This window comes from Stenella coeruleoalba (genome assembly GCF_951394435.1).
Source record: "Stenella coeruleoalba genome assembly, chromosome: 13".
NCBI lineage: Eukaryota > Metazoa > Chordata > Mammalia > Artiodactyla > Delphinidae > Stenella > Stenella coeruleoalba.
In genome coordinates, this window is record NC_137159.1 from 34,212,126 (window position 1) to 34,237,279 (window position 25,154).

At 40.2% G+C, this 25,154-nt stretch overlaps 1 protein-coding gene across 1 annotated transcript in view; it reads right to left on the bottom strand.

The window, feature by feature from the left end:
- The window catches only part of LOC307196526 (uncharacterized protein), a 199,789-nt gene that overhangs the window by 145,815 nt on the left and 28,820 nt on the right, over positions 1–25,154 (bottom strand). Inside the window, exons 3-4 of the mRNA XM_079941548.1 lie at positions 20,819–20,973; positions 8,462–8,558 (exon numbers count right to left, since the gene is read on the bottom strand). The gene's annotated coding sequence lies outside the window, so the exon portion shown is untranslated. The remainder of the gene's footprint in view (positions 1–8,461; positions 8,559–20,818; positions 20,974–25,154) is intronic.

A 25,154-nucleotide genomic window follows, 5' to 3' on the forward strand; every position in this document is an offset into this window, starting at 1 on the left:
CAACAAAGAAAATGACTTGTGAACTAAATTTCATTTTGGCTGAGCAGCAAACCAGATCAAGAACTAAGAGATTCATGATGACTTTAGTGTCGCTTCTGGTCTTATCCATCCATCTCTCTTTCTTAACATATATTCTTCTTTGACATGTTTTCTAAATGATTAGCCACCTGAGAAAATATTTAAATGACCGAATCATAAGGTAAAAAATTTATAGCCTAAATGACATTAAACAAATTCAATATGTTATGCATATGGAAATTAGGAGCTTTCAGATTATATTTTAGCCATTAAAATGTGCCTTAAAATATTTAGTTTCTGTTTGCAACAGTGTGATTTTTTTCTCTTGCTCTTCTAATGGCAGATTCTCAGAGTAACCAAGCGAAAACAAATGACTTAGTCCTTGGTTCAGAGAAATAATGGGTTACTAGCATAATTAATTTTATGTTTAATTACTGTAGAATGAAACAATTCAACAATATCCAATCAATCCTTAGAATGACAGAACAGAAGGTCAGCAGTTGCTAAGTCAATTGTTTTGAAAGAGAAATTTATGTCAGGTTCTCTTTTATGTGCTATGGAAAGAAATTGGATAAAAGTGGTCAAGCAAACATTAATTAATTGTATAAATGTAATCTGGTTGTCATGCTAAATCATACAGGCAGGGGATATAGTTCTCAGAATGGTGGGCATGCATCACTTGCAAATTTCAGTGACATGTCCAACCCTGCCCCACTGCCAAGCCATACACAATTAAAAGCCTTAGAGTCAAATATTAACATCTCTAGAATTCTTTTTTTAAATTTATTTATTTTTGGCTGTGTTGTGTCTTTGTTGCTGCGCGCAGGCTTTCTCTAGTTGTGGCGAGCAGGGGCTACTCTTCATTGCGGTGCGTGGGCTTCTCATTGTGGTAGCTTCTCCTGTTGTGGAGCATGGGCTCTAGGCACGTGGGCTTCAGTAGTTGTGGCACATGGGCTCAGTAGTTGTGGCTCATGGGCTCAGTTGCTCCACGGCATGGGGGATCTTCCCAGACCAGGGCTCGAACCCATGTCCCCTGCATTGGCAGGTGGATCTTACCCACTGCGCCACCAGGGAAGCCCTAGAATTCTTTTCATAAAGTCTGTACCGACAATCATGGAAAGGAGTTGATGGCTCCAGTCCATTTCCTTCCACAGCAGCCCCCAGCACAGGGAGCTGAGACTAACTGAGCTCCCCGCTCCTCTTGCTGTCCCATTAATAACAAGGAACTATTTCACAAAATAGTTTTTTTTTTTTTTTTCTGGTCCTAGCACTAATCACATTTGGGAGCTCATGTAGGCAATAAAACTGGAAGATATGGAAGGTGGTCCCCATTACATTTCCACATTCAAAAAAGTTAACTTTCCAAGATTTCCTCCTAGCCCTTGGTTTCCCCAGCATTTAAAGGCATTTAGATACTCTGCTTATCTGACTCAGAAAACCCCAGCTTTCCCTCTGCCATAACTAAGGTACTTATATCAACGTGACTGTGTACTTGCCTCAAGACCACCCCTTCTGCCTCTATTATAACTCTTTTGGGAGATGCCCCCGACATCCTATTTTATTTCTTCTCGACGGCTTCCTTCTGAAACTAGAGTATGAAGCAGCCTTTTCCCTGCAAGCATGGAGGTGAAAGATCACATCTACATCCTTTGAGAATTTTCTGTGAAAAAACTAAGGCATCACTTTCCCCTCATATCTACCAACTCCTTGAGGACAGCTTTGAGAAATCCAGGCCTGAAGAGACAGGCTTTCTGTATTTAGGATGTTACTAAAAATAAAGAAGAGTTTGTGTCCATTTAATTAATGGGACTGGGCAAAATGTGGAACAAGCTCATTCATGGAGATCAAAATCCGTAAGGTACAAAAATTCCCCTTGGGGTAGTTGAATTGAAGGGGCACGAGGGAGGCAACTGGGGGCGGGGGGTTGGGGCAGCTGGAAATGTTTTGCTTTTAGAGCTGGATACTTCCTGCAGGTACATTCAGTTTGTGAAAATTCACTAGGCTTATAATTTATGTATTTTTCTGTTTATAGATAGATTTCAAGAAAAGGTACTTGAAAATGCAAATTAAAAAGTAAAGCCTGGGCTTCCCTGGTGGCGCAGTGGTTGAGAGTCCGCCTGCCGATGCAGGGGACGCGGGTTCGAGCCATGGTCCGGGAAGGTCCCACATGCTGTGGAGCGACTGGGCCCGTGAGCCATGACCGCTGAGCCTGCGCCTCCGGAGCCTGTGCTCTTCAACGGGAGAGGCCACAACAGTGAGAGGCCCGCGTACCGCAAAAAAAAAAAAAAAAAAAGCAAAGCCTCTGCCATACAGGCCTTAGTGTCCAGGAGTCTGTGGCAAAATGTTTGTCTAAGAGGATCTTGGATTCATTATAGAAAATTGGGTGGATGCCTCTGGTTTTTCATGAATCAGTTAAGGTTCTTTGCACATGCTGAGTTGATATTCTAGAGTTGCAGCCCTGTTCAGCCAGGCTGGCTTGGGCCGTGAGTGAATTTTGACCATTGGTTAGTGATTGTAGCAATGTAGCACTTTGAAGCTGCAGCTTAAACACAGAATTTTTACTTGAGAGGTCAGAATAACCTTAAACTACATGAAAAGTGTGTATAGTTACCAGGACCTGTGCATGTATTTGGAAGGCTCCACGGACCAGAACAGGGAGCCCTCATGACAACGCTCATCCTCTGTAACAGCATTAAGTCATCCCAATGTCCAAAATCTCCCACAATGCTGAAACAGTTGTTTTCCTTGGGCCACCAGACAGTTTCCAATAGAAATATTCAGCTAGTTTTCACATTCATAAAACAAGGAAACACTATAACTACAAATTTAGTATCTTCAGAATAATCTGGGAATTCTTTCTTCCAGTATTAAGATTGCTTTCAGTAGCAAAATGGTTTGTCTATAGAAACATTCCTCTCAGACTGAGTGGATACCAGGCTGACATCCACATTGCCTGCACTTTGAAAGCATCATTTCTGATAGAAGAACTGGTTGATGCTCTGAATGGAAAGTTGATACCCTTTAAATAAATCCGACCAAAACCAGAAATAGAAATGCAGGAGCTGACTAGGTTAAAACCATTAAATTATGTTCCTCCAAAGGCACTTGATAGGGCTTCCCTGGTGGCACAGTGGTTGAGAATCTGCCTGCTAATGCAGGGGACACGGGTTCGAGCCCTGGTCTGGGAGGAGCCCACATGCCGCGGAGCAACTAGGCCCGTGAGCCACAACTACTGAGCCTGCGCGTCTGGAGCCTGTGCTCCACAACGAGAGGCCGTGACAGTGAGTGGCCCGCGCACCGCGATGAAGAGTGGCCCCCGCTTGCCACAACTAGAGAAAGCCCTCTCACAGAAATGAAGGCCCAACACAGCAAAAATAAATAAATAAATTACTAAACTTCTAAAAAAAAAAAAGAGGCACTTGATAAATCAGCCACTGATATTTCTGAGTAAATCTAGTTTCATGTTTGTTGATTTATGCAAAGATGACCCATTCTTTGTGTGATAAGGTCTTTGGGACCACATGTCTAATTTCTCAACCATACAAATACTCAGTTCTAGAACCCTCATAAAAAACTAAACTATGTCTGTTTGTTATGGATTACTCATAGGTGGGTACATACAGTATAGCATAATATTGTATTGTTCAGCATTATTTTCCATGGAAAGTAAGAAGCCATCAACTATAAGAAGCACAATAACTTTATATAATATCACTAAGGAAGGAAAAAATACTCCTAATTTAAAATTTTTCTCTTTTAAGATACAGCTTTATTTCAAATATTAAAAGCTGAAAAATGTCTTAGATGAGATGAAATATGTCTTTTTTCTACTATCTTTTTTCTACTAACTTTTTTCTACTCTGGAGGAAAAAAATTCTAGCTAATTTTAAAATTCAATAGCAATCACCAATGGACAAGGGTTTTGGGGTGTGTGTTTTTAAATATACTGCATTGAACATAAGCCTTTTTATGAGTTAATATGAAAAAGGATAATATCGTTTTGCTATTTGGAAAACAAAGTTACTGTCTTCTACCAAGTGAACTTAAAAGGTCACAGTTCCCCTCTTCTATTTTCTGCAATAGTTTTTGCACTGCTGATGAAAATATGACATAAAATAGAGTACATAAGATCCACAAAAACGAACTCACAAAATGCAGTTTCTCGGTATTTCCTTTAAGTACAACACTAAAGCAATCATACAGCCACTTTACAAAACCTTAGCTACATGTAATTATCCATGACAAGTGCATTTGTGACACTGAGTTCAATCACATTCCCTTAAACTTGATCTTTGAATGTCCATGGCAGTAATAAAACCATCATTTGCCCCAGTGAATATTCTTTGAAATTAATTTTTCTTTCCACTTTTAATTGTAACACATTTTGCTTTCAAGAGAAGAAGTAGAAGTCTAAATTAGAAGAAAACTCAATTATCGGAAACATAATTCATCCTAAACATATTGCTGAAAAACTTTGCTTTAAGCAGGAAAGTTCATGATTCTTTTCCCTTTTTGTGTAGGGCTGGAATGAATCCTCTAGATTGGGGTTTTAATCCAACAACTATTTGAAACCTTAGACTAAAACATATAATAGCTCTATGAGATTGAAATTTTTTTTTTTTTTTTTTGCGGTATGTGGGGCTGTCACTATTGTGGCCTCTACCGTTGCGGAGCACAGGCTCCGGACGCGCAGGCTCAGCGGCCATGGCTCACGGGTCCAGCCGCTCCGCGGCATGTAGGACCTTCCCGGACCGGGGCACGAACCCGTGTCCCCTGCATCGGCAGGCGGACTCTCAACCACTGCGCCACCAGGGAACCCCGAGATTGAAATTTTTAAAATCATGAATCAGTAATAATATTTCCCCATTCCACCAATTTAAATATAATAAAGAGGGAAATTGATTGAAATACTTTAGGAAAAAATGACCACTAAGACGGATACATACTTTGCAAGTAGAATCTATTAGAAATACTCTGGTACAAAACATTCCTAATACTTTATCACCAGCCCTTTCAGATCACTGTGGATCAAAGCTGCCTTCATTTTTACTGGTAAAATTCTGTATAAATGCTTAACACCCAAATATAGGGTATAAATTTTGATTCACATCTGCATTTTAAAAAGACAGCTTTAAAATACATTTTGGGGACAGCTGGGGAAACTGGAATATAAACTATATGTTAGACTATATTATTGAATTGTTCATTTTCTTAGGTGTGTGATAATGGTTATTTAGTTATAGGGGAGAATGATCTAATCATTAGGCGATACATGCTGAAGTATTTAGGAGTGAAGTGTCATGATGTCTGGAATTTACTCTAAAATAATACAAACACACACACACAGAGCGCACAATGGTGACAAAATGTTAACAGTTAGTTGAATGCAGGTGAAAGGTGTACAGATATTCATGGTGTTCTGTTTTCTACTTTTCTTTTCTATAGGTTTGAAAGTTTTTTTCAGAATTAAAAGTGGAGGGGAGGGCTTCCCTGGTGGCGCAGTGGTTGAGAGTCTGCCTGCCGATGCAGGGGACACGGGTTCGTGCCTCAGTCCGGGAAGATCCCACATGCCGCGGAGCGGCTGAGCCCGTGAGCCATGGCCGCTGAGCCTGCGCGTCCGGAGCCTGTGCTCCGCAACGGGAGAGGCCGCAACAGTGAGAGGCCCGCGTACCGGGAAAAAAAAAAAAAAAAAATGTGGCGGGGAACTTGTATAAATTCATGGGGAAGGCTCTTCATCTGAAGAACACTGAATATATGCATTTTTTACTCTTTCCCTCCATTTCAATAGTTGATGTTAGTATGTGCTTCTCTGATGCTCCAATAAAATACTTCTGGAAGAATGGCAGGTCAGCATGCCTTGTTTTAAGTTTATTAACTGACAACCTACTTTCAATGACAAAAGAAAATGTAATCAAGGCCTGTGTTAGAGCCATGATTGTCAGCTCACGTGGTCAATATGTCATGCAGGGGACACTTCATTAAGGAGTGAATTACTTCGCTTGTAATCTGAGCTAACTGAACGTCAATGTCAGGTTGTAAAAATCATAGATTAAAATGTAACACTAAGTGCAATCAGATAGGCAACATCACCCTTTGCCCTCCAAAAATAACCCCAAATCAGGGCTTATTTTATACAAGTTGCAGATAGAAAGTCTCTTTTGTACCACAAAGAAGCAATTTTCCTGCCACTGAAAGGACTGCCGTGTTAAGTGTAATATTTACGTGTCTCATTGCCACACTTTTATTTCTGACAAGATTGAAAATTAAAATTTCACTGTGTCTAAGCATTCATTAGCTAAGAGAGTAAACTCTCCAGGTTAATATCTCATGTAATGATAAGAGAAACAATCAAAACCCCCTGCAAAGGGTAAGTACTAGAAAGTATGTTATTTTGGCAAAATCCCTCCCACGTCCTATGCATTATCAAAAAGGCAAATTCCCTGTCAAAGATGCTCTCCAAAGATAAGGCCCATGAATCATGAAACATGTCTAATTGTAATACACTCATCCTCTGTCAAGTCAATGAAATTCATCTCTCTCCTGGTTGTTCTAAACAAGGCAAATGGATTCGGTACCATATTTACTTAACCAGGCACGCACTGACCATGTTGATGGTCTTGAACATGGGAGAGGTTTGGTAAAGTGAACAAAGGGCTCACTCCAGCATCAGATAAGAAATGACTTTCCACCCCAGTGCTGCCACTTTCTGTCTGTATAAGTTTGAGCAGGTCAGTTACTGTTTCTCAACTTCAGTTTCTTCGCCTATGAAATAGGTATGATAATGCTCACCTCTCTGGATTTTTATCATGATTAGGAATAATATATGAAAAACACCTTGGAAGGGCCTGACACTTATCAAGTACACAGAAAAGGGGAATTATCAATTGTAGTACAGCAGTACATTTTATTTTTCAAAGATATGAATGGTGTGACTTCCAGGGGAGGGGGTCAATTTGGCAGAGAAATTCCATGAAGTGTTCCCCACCCAGAGCACTTCTAGAGGGGCTTACTTAGAAATTCACTAGGTAAGCCTTTTTGTTCATCTTCTACTTGTGGTGTCCCATCCTATATCTGTAGCATTTCACTATGAAATTACTTTTCCTGAAGGAATATCAGCAAAAGTAAAACAGGTGGAATCTTCTAGAATACCAGGGTCAAAATTGCTTTGTTTTGTGCTGAGATACTCTCTAATATCTGGTCTCTTCTATCTGTAGACATGTGGAAATAATTTTTTTTTATCTTTATACAACTTTTAAAATTTAAACTTCGTTTACAGTTATTACAAACTATTGGCTATATTTCTCATGTTGTACAATACATCCTTATAGCCTATCTTACACCCAATAGTTTGTAACTCCCACTCCCCTACCCCTATGTTGCCCCCCTCCCCACTGGTAACCACTAGTTTGTTTTCTATATCTGTGAGTATGCTTCTTTTTTGTTATATTCACTAGTTTGTTGTATTTTTTAGATTCTACATTAAGTCATATCATACAGTATTTGTCTTTCTCTGTCTGACTTATTTCACTTAGCATAATGCCCTCCAAGTCCATCCCTGTTGCTGCAAATGGCAAGTTTTCATTCTTTTTTAAGACTAGTATTCCGTTTTGTGTGTGTGTGTGTGTGTGTGTGTATATATATATATATATATATCAATCACATCATCTTTATCCATTCATCTATTGATGGACACATAGTTTGCTTCCATAGCTTTGCAATTGTAAATAATGCTTCTAGGAAAATTGGGGTGCATGTATCTTTTTGAATTAGTGTTTTTGTTTTTTTTCAAATATATACCCAGGATGGAGCTGCTGAGTCATATGGTAATTCTATTTTTAGTTTTTTGAGAAAACTTCACACGGTTTTCCATAGTGACTGCACCAATTTACATTCCCACCAACAGTGTACGAGGTGGAAATAATATTTCTGAAATGTGACTTTGGTCTCTGGGCAAAGGGATAGGATTGGGTAGAAAGAACCCAGCCCAGGGCTGGGCAATGTGGCAGGTGCTCGGTCTGTAAACAGAGAAGGAAGCTGTACCATAGTCCTTTCCTTCAGCTTTAAAGCCAAAAGAGAAAATAGTCGTTATCATCCAACAAATGAAAAACTATCTAAAGAGCATCATTTAGAAAAACACTCCGGCCATGCAAGTTTACATTTTCAGTGTTAATGTAAACAGTCCTTAAGTTGGCTGAAAGGTCAGGACAGCAGCTAATAAAATCAGCAAGTAAATTTCAAATAAAGAAATGTCCTTCCCTTGCAGAGGGAATTTTAGCTTGCCCTTTCCTTTGGTCACAGCCTGCATGAGAATGTCTTTAGATTTTTCAAAAGTGAAAGTTGTAGTAAATAAGATGTGAATATTGGAGGCTGAGACCTGCTAGATGTGTTTTTTAAACAGCTCTTTAGATGGGCGAATACGGCAGCTTGATTAAGACATGCATACCTTGATCATCTGTCATCTGCATGTCTTTAAGCCCTGAGGGGTAGTTTGTGCCAGATCCGGAAAGAAGTATGTCCCAAGAGACTGAGGACAGCACTACCTGGTAATCAAAAAAGAGAAATGAACATGGCATTGAGGAGACTGAAAGGGGTGGGCACAAAACTCATTTGTTTATCCCCTAATATAAATTTCTTCCCAGACCTCATTCATTCCTGCTATCCTTCTCCTTAGCTGGGAAAGAAATTGCATCATTTCTCTTCCTCTGGCTTTACATCTCCATTTTCATAAGGTGCCCCTTGCATTCTCATGCGTGCCAGATGTCAGCATTACCCACAGCTCTGGGACAGGCTGGGGAGAGGGGGAGGGGATCCTTATGAATCCTGGATTCATAACATTGGGAATCCAGGAAAGGATGCACATGGGCCTGGATGGAGTTTGAGAGGTTTGATCTCAGCTACTGAAGGCCCTGACCCAAGTCCAGCTCCTGCCACCCCATTCCAGGCTGGGACAGGGCTGAAATAGCTCAGCAAACCACATTCATTCATTCTAGTACAGCTGCTCCCAGTGGGTTTACGCACATCGTACTTTGATGCATTTCCTCTTTGGAAACTGGCTAAAATTCTTCTACTTTTCATTTTGTGTTCTACATTTTGTTACGTAAATTTTTTTCCATCTCCACCCACCATGATACTTACCCCAGTGCAATAACATGGTAGTCTTAATAAATACTTCATCAATTAATATATAAATTATAGAATTTTTTGAAAAAAAGGGTTATAGCGGCATTTATTCAAAATCCTGTGTTCCACATCATTAATTAGGTTGACATAATACCATGTATTTGTTTCAGAAAGTAAACCTGCTTTCTAAGAAAAATTCATCAACACTTACAAGTTTTGAAATCAAAAAACACCCCCCTAAACTTCATTTCTCAGCCAAAATCTGTAATTTGGCAACTGGTGAAAATGAATGAATATTAGAAGTTTAATGATATAGAGAATAAAAACCAATTATAATCTTATTGTAATGACTAATTTTTGTTTATTTATTATAAAATGTTTCAATACACAAAAAAGGATGAATAACAATATAGAATATGTTGAATTCTATTCTATGTTTAATAGAATATGGGGGTCACCACCGAGCTTAAAAAATTAACTAGTACAAGCATAGTTGTAGTTCCTTGTGTACCCCTCCCAAATGCATTCCTGTCCAAACACCCACCAGAGGGAACCCTGCTTCTGAATTTGGAGGTTATCATCCTAGAGCATATTTTTATACTCTTATACAAATGTAAATTTCCCTAGACGATATACAGGATCATTTTGCATATTTAACACTTTGCATAAGTAGTATCCTATTGTACATGTATAATTTGTGGGCTTTTTTAACTCCATACTTCTTGGGATATATTCACTTTGATACATGCTCTAGTTTACTCACTTTTCATTGTCACATATTATTTTACTATAGGAATGTACCACAATGGAGTCATCCATTGAAAGCCTGATTTTCAAAAGAGGAGAAAGAACCTTTGTATCATGGGGAAGAAAAGAATGGTCGGATAAAACTAACCCTCCGGCTCCAGACCATGGCTTGCTTACCCTGACACTTTCCTCCCTGCTGGACAGGAATCCTATCTGTGTAAATAGCTGAGGCAAACTGTTAAAGAAACTAATGAACGGAGCGTAAGACAGGTGGTGATAGCCAAGTTCACCTGGCTAATCCCAGGCCTCTCCCTGGCGGTAATGGCCTTCTTCACTGCCTCAGGAATGCAGAGTAATAGCTGCAAGAGGCCATGCAGCAGCTAACTGGACTTGACCATGCCAAGTCATCCTTCAGAATGCAGTATGTTTCTCTAGAAAAATCTTTTATTTTATCACTTTGTTAAAATTGTGCATTTGAAGTTACGTATCCTCCAGACACCCATAGAGCATGCCTTTTTCACATGGTACACACTTCCTCAGGCCACCCAGGCTTGCTCTGTTCAGTGTTCAGTAATTGATCAAAAGGAATATCAGCTGCTTCTCAAAGACAAGCCCCAAGATGAGCAGTTTCCCTCCCTGCTAGCCTCAGATATCCCACTCTGCCTGTCTTGACAATCCAAGCAGCAAGTGGGATGATGAGAAAACAGCCATGAGCTAAAGGAGGCGCCCAGGTGAAATCTCTTCTCTGGTACCTTGGTGCCAGGTACCTACGGCCAAGGACCTGGGACTGCAGCTCCACCCTGCAGCATGTAGAGGTGCCTGGGCAAAGGAAGCGGCTGGTGGATCACACGTCTAAGAAAGTGGATTGGCGGTGATAGGAAAGACCTGGTGGGTCTGGCCCCCAAGAGTGAGAGCCTGAAATAGCCAGGTGCCTGGAGGGTAAGACCAAGACACTGACAAGGGTGGAGCCTCCTGTTGACACTCAGAGGGAGGGAGAAACCCACTGACACTAGTTAAAGGTACATCGTTAAAACAGGAGAAATGTGATGGGTGATCCAGCTGTGAGGTTGCCATGCAGATCGTTCCATCCTTTAGTTTTACATTTTCCCTTTCGGTGGCAAGATTCTGATCCATATTTGTGGAAAAAAGGCTCTCATTCATGCAAAGCCCCTATTGAAAAACCAAGTAAATCTACACAATGGAATACTACTCAGCAATAAAAAGGTACAAAATACTGTTACACAAAGCATCACGGGTGAACTTCAAAATCATGCAGACACAAAGAAGAGAGAAAGCAAAACTATATACTCTATGCTTCCACTTACATGAAGTCTGAGGACAGGCAAAACTATCTTTGATTATACACGTCAGAAATTGCTTTACGTGGGTGGGAGGGGGCGAGTAGTTGACTGGAAGGAGGAATGATGGAACTTTCGGAATGATAGGAATGTTCTATACCTTGTTTTTTCTAGTCATTATGCAGGTAACTGTGACTGTCAGTATTCCTCAAACCGACCTTTAAGGCTGTGCATTTTTTATTGTGGATAAATTATAATTCAAGTTTTCAAATGGTACATGAAAGATAAATAGATACATGAAATCAAGTCAGAGATGTGTTTGGCTAAGAAAAGCTTTCCATGGAAAATATGGTCTCCAAGAGAGTTACACAGGATTTCCTTAGGTAAGTCCAACTCCATCCCCCTGAAGTATTCACATCTAGATGGCTTTCTGGACCACATCATTTTAAGGTCACTCTGCCTTAGAATTTCCCTTTCCCCTTCTTTTCATATTTCTCCCTCTACTGCACTTCCCACCCTCTGAAATATACATATATGTGTACTTAATTATATTTTTGATTAATTGACTGGTTTATTGTGTGTCTTTCTCCATCTAGAATGTAAACTCCACAGGGCAGGCATGTTTGTCCGTTTTGCTCACTGCCGTATCCCCAGTACCACATGCAGAGCACATGGTATGCCTCAATGAATTGTTTCCGAATAAATGAATAAGTTCAAGGAAAGAAAAAATGATTAACTGTCTATTTGGCTTTAGAGATCATCCAGTCCAAACCTGTCATTTACTGATGAGGACACTGGCACCCTGAGAGGTTGAATCACTTTCTCCATCACAAAATCATCAGAATGTGGAGACATTGCTGGTAAGAATGGAACACTCCCCAATCCTGCTTCTGTCTCTCGAGGAAGGTTGCAAACAACTCCTTGTTTGACCAAAATCATTAGTTCTTCCAGCAGCTTAACTTCCTTTCCATGCATACTTGTAATCATTCTAATTAAATGGGTCATCAAACTTCAAGAGAGACACAGTAGAAATAGGCTACTCATATTTGCCTTGAAGCTCTTACTTCCAAAATAAGTAATATAACATTGTTACTAATGTTCCTAGTAAATCTAGTGGAATGACATCACTTGAAACCTTTCTACATAAAGATAATTCAAGGTTCTGAACATTTGCTTTGTACAGAAAGCACTGTGCTCAGTTCTAAAGGGACTAATGGAGAATTCTAAGAAAAGCAAGGTACAGGAAGTACTTGGCACTATGTCACTTAGTTATTTAGGACAAAGCAAATGCTAGAGCCCAAGTGTCCAGTGCTGTTTTGCTGTATTACCAAATATGATGAAACCTTGAGCTAAGGAATGGAGATCTATGTAAGATTCCAGGAATCAAGCCGTAGTTGCCTTCCCTATATTCCTAAAGTTCCATCCTTTTCCTGAAAGAGGCTGCCGTTCTTCATTTGCAAGTGCAAGTTACAGGGAGTGAACGGTTTACTTACAGTGAGAGCAACAGATCAGACAACCTCCAAGATCAAGGCCAGCAAAGACTGACAAAGATGAAAAGGAAGAAAAACAAGGAGTCCTACTCAGGAAATCTTGGCAAAGGTGAGAGGAAGTTGTTATGCTATGTTAGCACACTTTTACAAGACTCAAAAACCACCTTCTAGTGGGCTCTACAAGGATACTTCAATAGTCGTTCTTCGTGTCACTCATCCAACAAATATTTAGAGTGCCCATTAATGGAACAAGCACCTCTCAAGGTGCCACATGTACCGGCGAGAACACATTGGCACCATATTCTGACCTCTCCCCACGTCTACTACTCCACGTTCCATCTCCTCCCATTCAAACAAACCATAGAAGTATGGTCTCAGTAGAGTTAGCTTCAGCCGCCTGCCAGCAAGGAAAGGACTTGGGTTGACCAGTACCCCGCCATCGTCAGAATAATTAATAGTCTGTTAACATGGCATTCTCCTAAACACACACACACACACACACACACAAATATTTGCATTTTAAAAGCTACTTCTTATTAGTCCAAATGGTCCTTTAATTGTGGGGTTTCAGGTAGATAACAAAATGAAGTCAACCTAAAGATTTGGATAGTAGAGGTAGTAGGGGAATTGACAAACAGAAGGGTATCTAGGGGTTGGTACAGCATCTCAAATGTGCTTTTCACTGCTTCTCATTACTTCTTCCTTTAATCTTCACCTGAATCCAGCATTGAAAAAAACCCAACAAATCTACAAAGATTTTATGTGAAGGATGAGGGTAAGAATGGAGGCAAGGAAGTTCTGCCCAGTGTAAGGTAAAAGGGACAGTGATAAATGTTTGCGTGTGCATCATTTTTAGAGTGGTGGTTTTTAGATTAGAAATGAACCAAATAGACATTTTTTTAAAACTTCAGTTTTCTAGGAACTTCTTGGGGACTGAATAGCAAGTGAAGAATTTAACACCCCTCATTATGAACTGAAGGTTTGTGTCCCTTCCAAATTCATATGTTGACACTCTAATCCCCAATGCGCTGGTATCTGGAGATGGGACCTTTGGGAGGTTATTAGGGTTAGATGAGGTCATGAGTGTGGGGTCTTCATGATGGGATTAGTGGCCTTACAAGAAGTGACACTAGAGAGAGCCCTCTCTCTCTCTTTCTGTTACAAAAAAAAAAGGTCATGTGAGCAAGATGGCAGCCTCCTACAAGCCAAGAGAAGAGGCCTTAGAATGAAACTCACCTTGCTGACACCTTGGTCTTGGACTTCCTAGCCTTCAGAGCTGTGATAAATAAATTTCTATTGTCTAAGCCACCCAGTCGATGGTATTTTGTTATGCATCCTGGGCTAATACACCCCTACTCTATACTCCAAAATCAGAAATAATAATTTGATATAATTCTTGATTATATCATTTACCTTCCCCTTATTCTATCTCTCTCTCTCTCTCTCTCTCTCTCTATATATATATATATATATATCAAACACACACACAGAAGCTAAGAAATCAACTACATAAATAAAATTGCTGAAATAAAGTAGATTTTAAAAATATGCTATGCATACTATATACAGCTTGAATTGAAAAGGAAATAGATCAGCATGAAGAAGAAGACATTTTTTCTGGTTGCTTTCAGTTGTCTTTCATGAGTTCTTCTAAAGCTCATATGAAGAAGGATGTACCAGCCTATCTTTAACACTCCCCCCTCCACTTTTTCCCCTGATTGGAATTTGCTAAAGCTACTTAAGCCCTCCCCCATATTTTGGCTGGTTCGGGTTTTTATTTTTCCTGCAGGGCTCCAGTTGTGATACTCACTGTCTCATGGTGAGAACCCCAGAAAGAGCTGAGATGAGTTGAGTAGCCCGGGGAGCAAGTTCAGACATTGAGGAACTCATTTATCTTCCACAGTAACCTCCCCCTACACCCGGACAACCAACAACAAACTACTTAACCCATCAAAACTCAGAGCTGACAAAGCCAGTCTCCTCCTAAGACTATAAACACCTCCACGGTCAGAGTCACAGAGCTTTTCAAGCTAACGTCCTCGTGACTGGTTTAAACTGCTAAAACCCTGACTATCTTAGATTCAGGTTTCTCACTTAAATCACTAGTCATTCTATATATAAGGTGAAAGAATTGGAACTGAAGATAAAAATAAATGAGGGGTCATAGTACCATCATGTTCACTTTTCAGGAGATTCAGACTTCTCAGTGCAATAATACTGTGATATACCTTATTTCCAAAGGCTCGGAGTGGGGATGTTAAATTTTATAATCAAGAAAATGTTTTACTTGAACAGGAATCCAAGAGTTTAAAGGAGTTCTAGAGATGCTCATATGAATGACCTGCTACATTAACATAGTTACGAATTCCTACACCTTTATTGCCATTGAAATATTCTGAATCAGGTGAAAAGGATTTGAATATTTTCTTCTTCACTCGCCATGTGTTTGGAATCTTAAATCACTGGTGATTGGTTATCCTTCTCCATTTTTTTGTCAACTTCATTCAGTCACAAACATTTATTTCTGGCTAAGAGGTAGGTTTAAGAATATTGATTGCAAAATGTTTAATAATATCAAAAATTAGAAAGAACCTAACCGTTCATTATAGGGAGTTAATTAAACAAGACATGGTCCATCTGTAAGGTGGAATAGTATGCATCAGTTAAAAGAGATGAGGTAGGCTTAAATGTCTTGACATGGAGAAATATGACCTTGCTATATGGCTAAGGGTGGAAGGGAAGCAGATTATAGAAATGGTGTTTCTAATGGGATACTTCTAAATTAAATCACGTGCATATGTGTGTGCACATATGTATATTTCTATAAGACACTAGAAAATACACACCGACAACTTGTTAATAGTAGTTATCTCTTGGATATTACTGAGTGACATACTTTTCTATTATTTGAATTTTTTATAGTAATCTAACCCATTAATCTCTGCATAGCATAGTTGAAGTTCCTTGTCTTGGGAGCCCATGGAAGAATTACACACACCAGGACCACTTGTGATTGGGTGACACTGCATGATTGATTCTGTCTAATGAATTGTAAGCAAAAATGGCTTGTGTCGCTTCCAGGCTGGAACATTTAATTGCTGGTGCAAGATCTGCCGGAGCGCTTTCCTTCTGCCATGAAACCCAGCAATGTTTGAGAGCGTGGCTACTCCATCAGCCCAGATCCTGACATGAGAAGTTGCGGGTGGAGTGGAGCCCGCAGCCAGCCCACGATGGCCATGTCATAAGAGCAAAAAATAAACTCATTATTATAAACCTTTAAAATTTGGGAAGTTTGTTGGACTTCCCTGGTGGCGCAGTGGTTAAGAATCTGCCTGCCAATACAGGGGACATGGGTTCAATCCCTGATCCAGGAAGATCTCACATGCTGAGGAGCAACTAAGCCCGTGAGCCACAACTACTGAGCCTGCGTGCCACAGTTACTGAAGCCCTCACACCACAACTACTGAAGCCCGCAGGCCTAGAGCCTGTGCTCCTCAACTAGAGAAGCCACTGCAAAGAGAAGCCCGTGCACTGCAACAAAGAGTAGCCCCCGTTCGCCACAACTAGAGAAAGCCCACCTGCAGCATCAAAGACCCAACACAGCCAAAAATAAATAAATAAAATAAATAAATTTATTTTAAAAAATTGGGGGAAGTTTGTTAATGAAAAATGACCTGGTCTCTCTTATATGAGTACAAGTAAGTATATCTTCATTTTCTCTTTGAAATAAAGACATTGCTCTTCTGAAAAGCAGTGTGCGACTTGAAAGATGCATGTCTTGGTCCACGGAACAAACCTTGCAGTGCAGATCAGATCAACACCACAGGAGAAACCAAACACTGAGAAAATTCTAATGCCCTTCTCTGATATATGTATTTCAGAAACAAAAATACTTGGACTTGGAGGGCATTACACTAAATGAAGTAAGTCAGACAGAGATACTCTATGATATCATGTATATGTGGAACCTAAAAAATACAACAAACTAGTGAATATAACAAAAAGAAGCAGGCTCACAGATATAGAGAACAAACTAATGGCTACCAATGGGGGGGCGATATGGGGAGGGGTGAGTGGGAGGTACAAACTGTTAGGTGTAAGATAGGCTCATGGATGTACTGTACAACACGTGGAATAGAGCCAATGTTTTGTAGTAAGTGTAAATGGAAAGTAACCTTTAAAATTTGTATAATTTTTTTTTTAAATCAAAGAGGTTTAGAGTTGAAAAGGACCTTAGAGATCATTTGATCCATGTTTACTGGCCTAAGCTCAAAAAGCTAGACTTGTGCAGAATCCTCCGGGTATCATTAATCAGAAGAGAAATCCACTGTGTTGGAATAGAAAAATGCATTAGGCTACATAGTAAGTATTTAAATGTATTTGGTTAGAGGATCTGTAGAGGATTAATTACATGGTTCTATTTAACTAAGTTAGTGGAAACAGAATATATTACATTGATGGCTCTTAGGAAAGAAAACTAAGGCATAAAATATAACTTGGTGTTTCAATAGGATGTATGTTTATAAACTAGCCTCTCCTTCGATTGTGTGTGTGAGTGTGTCTGTCTGTCTGTCTGTCCTTCCTTTCCTGTCTCTCCTGTCTTTCGATGCCTCAAGCACAGGCTTAGCCAGCCAGCTTCAGCCATGGGCTAACTTGACCTTCCAGAGCCTTCATCCAAAGCAAAGGCTCCTGAATTCCTTCACCTGGACTTTGTCACCACCTCAACAATTCTTTCCTGAGTCCCTCCCCTTCCATGACTTCTTTTGAATGAGACACTTTTTTTTCCTTCCTAGGGTCCAGGCAAGGAGTGAGAAAATGTATCCTAGCCATCTATGTTTTCTCACAGAACAATACGGGCACATTCTTTCTCTAGTGATTTGTCCTGAAACACCGGAGGCTTAAAAATTTCCTCACAATTGGCAAAATTGTAATTGGTGGGTTAAGTTTGGTGTGAGTGATAAAAGTCAAGTTAAGTTTGTCTCAGAAGTTTGCTCGCCGCCCCAGCACCTCTTCCTCGTCCTCTTTCCTGGAGTGTTAACCTATCCGGGCAATATCCATGGTCAATGAATCCCTGCTTGAGTATTGAGAATGGCTTTGGGTAAGACCCTGGGGATGATTTACATTTTGAAAGGTGACTCTTAAAGGTCAAAAAGTCATTAAGAACCCGTAAATTAAGCTCTCAAGTGGAATGGCAGGCAGCAGAATAATTACCTTTTAGGCTATTCTTATCCTTCTTAGGGCATCTTCAAATATTATAATTTATGGTTAACGTTCACTGAGCGCTTACAGCATGTCAGGCACTGTTTGAATGCTTTGCATGTAGTAACTCATTTAACCTTCACAACAAACCTGGCAGGGGGTTCCCATTATTACTCTCATGTTAATGATAAGGAACGGCACAGAGAGGTCAAATTACTTCTCCTGGGTCACACAAGGTAACTAGAAGAGCCTGGATCGAATTCTAGGTATTGTGACCACAGAGCCATGTACATAATCACTAGACTCTACTGCCTCTGAAGTCATACCTTGGTTGGCTTGGAGGGCTGATTCATCTTTTGTTTCTTATAAGAAAACTGTTTACTCCAGTGAGTTTTTACTTTGCCTCCCTTTCAGATCCCTAATTATGTGTCTATTAACCCATAACAAAAATCGACTTTCTTTTTCTTAATTCATTGTACTTTTTCATGACATTTTTTGGGGACTCATCATTCCTCCACCCTTGAGCCCAAACTCTGTGGGTTATCCACCCAAAGACATGTTCCCGTTTGTTCCCCATCTGGCTGAAATTCCTTTTGAAGATGGAAGTTTAGGCTTCAAAGAAATCCTTGAGCGTGTACCTTAGTGAATCTACCCATCTCTTCCTGCCAACCATACTGTACTCCTTTCATCTTACTCAGGTCCCCCAGCTACTCCCTTATCTCCACAAACCTCTCCTGAAGAAAGAACTTAGCCTGAAGCAACCAGCCCCATAAAGGAAATGGGTAGGCTTCTGAGTGGACAGCTCAAGTTGTTTTTATTCACAGCCCTTCAAAACAGGCAGGGTGAAAGCCTCATCCACCACCATTCTGCTGATGGATTGAGGAAGAAGGAGCTTGTCACAAACAGAATTAGCACTAAGTAATTTTCCCTTTCTTTATGTAAACAACCGCCTTTTAATATACAACAACCCTCGAGGTGTTCAGGTTACAGGCTTATTTTAAGATCTTTTGTTTACCTTTTGATCTTCATAGGTCATTGACATCCCATTTAGCCCTGGTGACCCTGTTTATACAATTTTGATATAAATTTAAAAGTCTTCTTGGAGATAACATTAACATTCTTGATCTCAGTCTACCACATAAGCAAACAACAGCCTTTGCTCAGCCCTGTATATAATTGTTCAAAAGCTTCAATGCAGACTCCAATATTCAGAGAAAATCTGACCAAATTTGCTTTCCAAATTTTTATTCTAAGCAGGATAAGACCCCAGTTTATGTCAACTTCAATGAAATATCTTATGGGACCTTTGGTAGCATGGAGTCATAATTCTAATAAAACACCGGATAGAGTATTTTAGGTTTTAATTAACAAGAAGAGGCAGATCACTTATAGAAACACTAGGGATCTATTTCTCTACCTTAGCCTGAATTTATTTTTTAAGTATATTTTATTTTATTTTAAGGTATTTTATTTATTTATTTAATTTTTATTTTTTGGCTGTGTCGGGTCTTAGTTGCGACACTCGAGATCTTCGTTGCAGCATGCGGGCTCTTCCGTTGTGGCGCACTGGCTCTTTGTTGCAGCGCATGGGTTTCTCTCTAGCTGTGGCGCGGGGGCTCCAGAGCACGTGGGCTCTGTAGTTGTGGTGCGCCGTCTCCAGAGTGTGTGTGCTCTGTAGTTAGCGGCACGCAGACTCTCTAGTTGAGGCGTGCGGGCTTAGTTGCCCCACAGCATGTGGGATTTTAGTGCCCCGACCAGGGATCGAACCTGCGTCCCCTGCATTGGGAGGCGGATTCTTTAGCACTGGACCACCAGGGAAGTCCCACCTGAATTTAAAATGTACTTCTTGTTCACTTAAAACTCAGAAGGTAGTGTTCCTCCTAAGCTTTTTGATTCTCTACCAGGGATTGATTAGAGTAACATTTTTGGAATTGGCTTTTTTACTCTATTTTTTAAGGAGGGAAGCTCTCAGTTTCCATACTGAAAAAAAACATTTTGATAACTACTCCTTTATAAAAGCATATTAGTCTTGTGAATAATTGCAAATATTTTAAAAACCATATTTCTGATAGCCCTCTCTGCTCCCGTTAGTTCATCCTTTATGAGTACACACTTGAACTAAACCCTCATCCTATTTTTAATGAAAAACTGTTATATTCCTGGGCAAAGAATCTAATCTTGCAATACAGATAAATTAAAAGGCTTATATTATCTCTTTCTTTAGAAGTTTATCCTGAGGAAATAATTGGGCAAGTTTACAAGAAAGAGATGTACAGGGCGTTGATTTCAGCATAATCTATAAATGTAAAAAAAAAGGGAAACAAACTAAATGTACACCAGTAAAAAGCTATTGAGAAACATACAGTACATAAAAACAATTGCATACTTTGCAGCCATTAAAAATGATGATGTGGGGGCTTCCCTGGTGGCGCAGTGGTTGAGAGTCCGCCTACCAATGCAGGGGACACGGGTTCGAGCCCTGGTCCGGGATGATTCCACATGCTGTGGAGCAACTAAGCCCATGCACCACAACTACTGAGCCTGTGCTCTAGAGCCTGTGAGCCACAACTACTGAGCCTGTGCTCTAGAGCCTGTGAGCCACAACTACTTAGCCTGTGCTCTAGAGCCTGTGAGCCACAACTACTGAGCCTGTGCTCTAGAGCCCGTACTCCGCAATAAGAGAAGCCACCACAATGAGAAGCCCACGCACCGCAACGAAGAGTAGCCCCGGCTCACCGCAACTAGAGAAAGCCCACGCACAGCAACGAAGACCCAATGCAACCAAAAAAAAAAAAAGAAAAGAAAAAATAGTTGTTACATTTTGTTTATGGCTAAATATGCTGTTTTAACTATTATTCTCTTTATTATCAATATAACAGTTAAACATGGTGTCTTGTTTATATTTATATAATAATAATGATGTAATAAGTTTTGTCACAGACTTACCCAATAAGAGTCCAGACGTCAGAAATCCAGGATGGGTACAGTGGCTCCATGATGCCAGTGGAGAAATGGCTTCCTTGTCTCTTTCCACCCAATCATCTTTAGCATGTTCTTGTCACCCTTGGGGTCCCAGGATGGCTGCTTTGCTTCCAGCATCTCTGTTTGAGGCAGGAAGGAGTGAAAACGCAAAGGATAAAATGTATTTACCAGTTAGGACTGTTCTCACCCCCTGCTCACACATCCACATATTTTAAGGAGCCTTCTTGGAAGTCTCAACCAAAAACTTCCTCTTTTTTTTTTTTTTTTCCAGTGGCCAGAGCTAGGTCAGATGATCACTTCTATCAAGGAATTCAGCAGTATTTGTTTAATGTTCCCCCAATCTGGGGTTCTGTAGACAGGAATAAGAGAATAGAAAGACAAATATCATATGATATCACGTATATGCAGAATCTAAAAAAATGATACAAATGAACTTATTTACAAAACAGAAATAGACTCACAGACATAGAAAACAAATTTATGGTTACTAAAGAGGAAAGGGGGCGAGGGATAAATTAGGAGTTTGAGATTAACATATACACACTACTATATATAAAATAGGTAAACAAGGACCTGCTGCATAGCACAGGGAACTATATTCAATATCTTGTAACAGCCTATAATGGAAAGAATCTGAAAAAGAATATACATATACCCTGAATCACCTTGCTGTACACTTGAAGCTAACACAACACTGTAAAGTAACTATACTTCAATTTAAATAAAAAGAGAATAGGTATTGAGAAAAAACTAGGGGACCTGCACAACTGACAAACAGTGATGATAATATGGTGATAATCATAAAATTTACTGCATGTGCTATAAGCCAGGTCAGTGAGCTTTGTACATTTCATCTTGTTTAATCTTCACTTGCAAGTCTAAGAGTTAAGTACCCTTGTTAGCACCCATTTTAAAATGAAGAAACAGACTTGTGAAGGTGGAGTACGATGTTGAAGGTCATTCAATGGTGGAAGAAGAACTTGAGTCCAGTCTATCTGACTCCAAATGTGCCTGAACTATCTTGGTTTCAGCACTGCAAGTCCCAAGTCTCCGGCCACATGTCAGTCCTGGAACAGTGAGGTCACCCACTGGAGCCCAAGCAGTATTAGGGCAGCAGTTCACTCAAAGTTTGTTAAATGGTTAATTTAATGAATATTGTTTTTTTATTTTTCATAAATGTTAAAGACTTGAAATATATTAAGGATACAGCCTTTCGTAGTATATATATTTTTCTTTTCTCTTGTCATTTTTACAACTCTTTTGGATATACAGATATTTTAAAGTTTTCTGTGTCAAATCTATCTACTTTCCTTTATGGTTTCTTCCTTTGCTTTTATGTTAAGATATTCTTCCCTACCCTACACACCAAAAGTTATATTTTCTTCTGGTTCTTTTATAGTTTATATTGTAATTCAAATTGGGGATATGAAGGAATGGGAAAGACTTTCATGCACATTTTCCAGGTTTGGGTGAGTGTTTCAGAACTGTAAGTGTGTATGTTTGAAATGTTCATCTCAGGAACTGATTTAAAATCCATAACTTAAGGGAATGAAACTCTTTCCAATACATTTCCAATGTGCGGTGCACGTGTATCTGCTCTGCAATCGGCAATCATGTCAAAATGTGTCAGCTCATTTCATATTCTTTTTAACTATCCTTTGATTAAGGGAGTGCTTTATCAACTTATGTAAGCCTGCAGTCAAATCTACCTCAAATTATTAGCACCTGGTGAGAAATGTCCTTCCCATTCTAACCCCCAGTTCATCATGTCTTATTTGTAATTCACTTGATGATTCTGATATATCGTTAGAAATACTATATGTGATTAAGTCTTTACACTGAAACTTCGTTCTTATAATAATGGCAGAAAATGTGGATTGCATACTGTGTTCCTGATACAGATGCGTGGATCCAGACCAAGCAGGTGTAGTGCTAGCCTGAGATGATAAATCACCAGCCTCAAATGTCTTTATGTTGGGAAACATGATGTCATTAATGCTTTTCTTGCACCATTGGGTCTAACTTAGTTTTCTAGCCAATGGAATGGGAAAATATTTGTGAATTCACTGTTATTGAACAGTGACAATAGGAACTATTTTATCAGAAAACAAAATTAATGTTCTAGTCCAGGCACTGGCAAATTTTTGGAAAGAGCCAGATGGTAAATATTTCAGGTTTTGCTGGTCATAGGATCTCAGTTGCAACTACTCCCCGCTGCCTTTGTAGCAGCCCTAGACGGAACATAAACAAATGGGCGTGGCTGTGTTCCAATCACGCTTTTCTTACAAAAGTAGCTGGTTTGCATGATTTGGCCCCTGGGTTGTAGTTTTCCAACTGCTGTATAGTAAGACATTTCATTCCCTCACAACTGAGTATTTCTTATTTGAAAGGTGGATATTACTGCTATCCTGGAATATATTAAACAAGTGCTCTTATTATTGGTACTTTAAGACTTTGACTTCAATGTCTTAAGGTTAAATTGGAAAACCCTTTGAAAATTCTTTGAAGAATCATGATGTAAATGTGGAGTTGTTTGTGAGGATAGGTTATATCAATCTCAAACAAAAAGTTAGTGTCTCAAAGCTTCTTTGATATTAGTGGCTTATAACTTTCTTCCTAAACAAAAATTTCTACCTCTGCCAGAGAGCTGGACTCAGCACTTAATTCCAGTGGGGTCCAGGCTTCGATAGAGGGAAGCATATGGGTACCACACATTTGGTAAAGTATGTCTCTATGTAATCACAAAAACTGAATACCTCCAGAGCTCTAAATTACAAATTTGGCTGGTTTGCTTTAATGCACAGTTTCTATAATACATCACAAAGGTGGTAAATACAAGACTCATCCTCAGTATCATTGCTTCATGCTTCAGTAAATCAGGATGACTGACTTTTGCTTTTATTTTGACCTGATTTGTTATTAATCATATTTCCAAGCTAAATATAATTTTGGGGGGTAGATTTTATATATATATGTCAAAATATATGTATATTTTGAGGGGGTAGGTAATATACATATGCATGTATGTATACATATGTGTACATATATATTTAATATACACATATACATATTTTAAATATACATATATATATTCTTTAAAATCAGTCTTTTACAGACTCCCAAATATCCATGAATATTTATTCCTGCCAAATTTCAATGCTATCAGTGCTTAAAGGAGGTTGGATTTCATACTTTGAAAAATTTCCCAGTCTGTGATAGGTCTTTTGTTGTTATTGTTCCCGTATTTTGTTTGTTTTTATACTCTTGGAAGGCATTTTGTTATTCTTTGGTGGTTGGCTTATTTTTGGAGACATTCCCAAAGTAACTGGAGATAACATATAATGAGTAAGGTAGATGTTCAAGTTGGGGATGTATCTTTGTTCAAAAATAAGATGTAAAAAAAAAAAAAAAGATGTAATGTTAAAGTAACGGGACTGGGGAAGATGGCGGAAGAGTAAGACGCGGAGATCACCTTCCTCCCCACAGATACACCAGAAATACATCTACACATGGAACAACTCCTACAGAACACCTACTGAACGCTGGCAGAAGACCTCTGACCTCCCAAAAGGCAAGAAACCCCCCACGTACCTGGATAGGGCAAAAGAAAAAAAATAAACAGAGACAAAATGATAGGGACGGGTCCTGCACCAGTGGTAGGGAGCTGTGAAGGAGGAAAAGTGTCCACACACTAGGAAGCCCCTTCGCGGGCGGAGACTGCGGGTGGCGGAGTGGGGGAGCTTCGGGGCCGCGGAGGAGAGCACAGCAACAGGCGTGCGGAGGGCAAAGCGGAGAGATTCAACCACAGAGGATCAGGGCCGACTGGCACTCACCAGGCCAAGAGGCTTGTCTGCTCACCCGCCGGGGCGGGCGGGGCTGGGAGCTGACGCTCCGGCTTCAGTCGGAGCGCGGGAGAGGACCGGGGTTGGCGGCGTAAACACAGACTGCGGGGGGTTAGTGCGCCACGGCTAGCCGGGAGGGAGTCCAGGGAAAAAGTCTGGACCTGCCGAAGAGGCAAGAGACTTTTTCTTCCCTCTTTACTTCCTGGTGCGCGCGGAGAGGGGATTAAGAACGCTGCTTAAAGGAGCTCCAGAGACGGACGCGAGCCGCGGCTAAAAGCGCGGACCCCAGAGACGGGCATGAGACGCTAAGGCTGCTGCTGCCGCCACCCAGAAGCCTGTGTGCGAGCACAGGTCACTATGCACACCCACCTTCCGGGGAGCCGGTGCAGCCCGCCACTGCCAGGGTCACTGGAGCCAGGATCAACTCCTCCGGGAGAACGCACGGCGCGCCTCAGGCT